General features: G+C 47.2%; 1 pseudogene across 1 annotated transcript; it reads right to left on the minus strand.

The window, feature by feature from the left end:
- Window positions 1–1,126: 1,126 nt before the first annotated feature.
- Window positions 1,127–2,125, minus strand: LOC115896215 (annotated as a pseudogene). The gene has a single exon (XR_004056137.1). The product of XR_004056137.1 is annotated as an annexin-2 receptor-like (transcript).
- Between the last annotated feature and the right edge of the window lie 898 nt (window positions 2,126–3,023).

Below are 3,023 nucleotides of genomic sequence, written 5' to 3' on the forward strand. Positions count from 1 at the left end.
CCTGGCTAACATGGTGAAACCCCGTCTCTACTAAAAAATACAAAACCTAGCCGGGCGAGGTGGCGGGTGCCTGTAGTCCCAGCTACTCGGGAGGCTGAGGCAGGAGAATGGCTTGAATCCGGGAGGCGGAGCTTGCAGTGAGCTGAGATCCGGCCACTGCACTCCAGCCCGGGCGACAGAGAGAGACTCCGTCTCAAAAAAAAAAAAAAAAAAAAAAAGTAATTGGTAGTTCTCTTATAAGCCACTCTAAACTGTTCCAAAGAAAAAGACACAGGAAACACTGCTAGCCCTGAGACCCATGAATAAGTAATCTTCTCAATTATTTATTTATTTTGAGACAGGGTCACACTCTCCTGGAGGGCATTGGTGCTATCCAGCTCAGGCTCACTGCAGCCTCAACCTCCTGAGCTCAAGCGACCAGCCCACTCCACTCTCTGGAGTAGCTGGGACTACAGGTGCACAACACCTCCCCCAGCTAATGTTTGTATTTTTTGTAGAGGCTTCACCCTCTTGCCCAGGCTGTTCTCAGACTATTGAGCACAAGCAATCCGCATGCCTCCAACGCTAAAAGTGCTGGGATTACTGCTGTGAGCCACGCTGCCCCACCAGAATAAGTAACATTAAGAACTGGTCATCTGTGAAGTTGTATTAATATAAGTAATTGCGCGGTCTTTCACGAGACACAGTAACGATTGAAAAACCTTCCACTCTTGACCTTGAATAAAATTCCTGAGAAAACACAATGACTTGATATCCTGAAAAAAAGAAAGACAGTTGTTAAAAATAAAACTAAAAATTAAAATTAAGAAGACGTTATAATAACGTAAAAGACGTGATATAAAATTAAATGTAAACAAACAATATATTTAAAAAGGAATAATTAGAAAAATACGAGGAATAAGATTTAAAAATACACTGGAAAAAATAAATTAAAAATCGGCCAAACACTAAGGATTCTATAATCATAAAACAGATTTCTCCAAGTCAAAACAGATACAAGTGAAATATTTAATAAAATAAATATAAATGTTTAAAAGACAAGGAAACTGAAGTAATAAGCGACACGAAGCAAGAAAGAAACATCAGGAAAAAAGAGAATTCAAAAACTGACAACCAGCAACGAAGGCACATCTTAATGTGTTTTTATTTTCTAGGTGGAGACGCTTGGTAACTGAGAATCTTTTCAGGGAGGAGAATCCAAAGAGGCTTCTGCTGATATCTAAGGCTGCTTAGCTCCACAGATTCGTAGGCAGCACGCCCAGAGTACAGAGAACGCGGCAAAACCAACGCGAAGAATCCGCTCCAGGCAGTCTGAGAAACCCGGGGGGTGGCGCCACCGACGGAGGGCAGGAGGATGGCGGCGTTCCGAAAGGCACCCGCTGTCAGAGACGTCGGTGTCCTGCTGTCTGTTCCAGGAATGGGGAGGACTGCCCCAGGAAAGCTGCTGGAGCGTGAGTCTGTCGGGTTCCTCCTCCCTGCCCCCTCCCACGGGTGCCTCTTGCTGCTTCTGTGCCCCGGCCAACTGAACCCAGGGACTTCGCTGTACTTGGTTCCAAGGTGCGCTGGACTCCAGGAAAGAGCCGTTTGCCAGAAGACTCCGGGTAGCCGCCAGCAAGGACTGGAAAGCAGTCCCAAGTCACAGCTGTCCAATGAGTACTCTCCTAGTAGGATACAAAGGGAGAGGCCACGGCCCACGATCTTCTGAACTCACAATAGGCGGAGACCCGGGCTCTGGCGCCACCTCCGCGGAATCCCAAGGCCGCTTCACACAGCCAAGAAAATGTTGCTCCATCGCTTAAGCCTCAGACCAGGAGGAAACAAACGTTGGCGCTGATCAAGGAGGGAGAGTCTTCTGCACTACCCTCAGCCTGGGTATTTATGCTCTCCAGAGCCCGTGGGCGGAGGCCAGTCAGATATCAAGAAACTCATTAGTAGCAAATGCACGAAGATTCGTGGACAAATGAAAAACGGTAAAATTTTAGAGAGTACATAGAACCAAAACGAACCGTAATTCCGACAGAAGAACATAGCGAGAAAAGAAACCGAAATGAAACAACGCTAAGCAAACCTTGCAGAGAACTAGCACTACAGAACGCAGGTATTAAAGAGCGCTGCAAGGGCCAAGAACCACCCGTTTTCCGGAAATGAGCGTTGCTGCCACCGAAAACTGTCCGCTGGGGCTCTGCGCTAATAACCGTCTTGCTAACGAGAAACTGGCGCGTTGAATTTAGCAAGCGCCGGCACCTAGCGGACAGCGCTGGTATTGCCAAACACATATCCGTTTCGGCGCCGTTAAGTGGGGCTGCTGAAGAGAAACAGCGTGCTCTCAGAAAAGAGCGGTGCTTCCACGCCTAAACAACCTGTTTGTAGGAATGAACCAACGCTGTTCAAATGTGTCGTGCCAGGAAAATGTGTTGTGGCATTTTAATGTGTTTTAATCCGCTCAGTGTGTTTGATAGGTTTAATATGTTTTAACCCGTTTTCATGGGTTGTGACAGAAAAAGCGCCGGCTGATGGTACCACGGAGTTACTAGTGCGAACAGCGGCTGGGTGCAATCACCGTTCTGCACCGCAAAACGGGGTTCACGAAGTTTCTAGGAGATACCAGCGGTTCTAGGACCGAGAAAGTGACAGCACTGAGAACGTAAGGACCCCGCGAACGGGAAACGTCACGTTGCGAGCAGCAACTGAGAAAACGCCCAGTGGGCGCTACTAGCAAACGTGCTGATGCAAAACCGCCAGCTCCGCAGGGGAAGCGGAGCCGCCAGACAGAACCCGGAGCCTAACACCAGCGAGGCTAAGACCGAGCTCGGCTCCCCGCTCCTGAGAGAACGAAAGTCAAGGAGCACGAAGCTGAGACGCTCAAAATTAGTAGGAAAAGAAAAAAAACCATAATATCTAAATAAAAATAAAAATTTAAAATAATGAAAGTCTGAAATGCAAGTAAAAACGGAAAACACATCGGTAACACTGTCCTCAGAGCAAAATACACAAAAATAATGTTTAAATTAGCGAAAATTACA

Source organism: Rhinopithecus roxellana, unplaced genomic scaffold (assembly GCF_007565055.1).
Source record: "Rhinopithecus roxellana isolate Shanxi Qingling unplaced genomic scaffold, ASM756505v1 contig6070, whole genome shotgun sequence".
NCBI lineage: Eukaryota > Metazoa > Chordata > Mammalia > Primates > Cercopithecidae > Rhinopithecus > Rhinopithecus roxellana.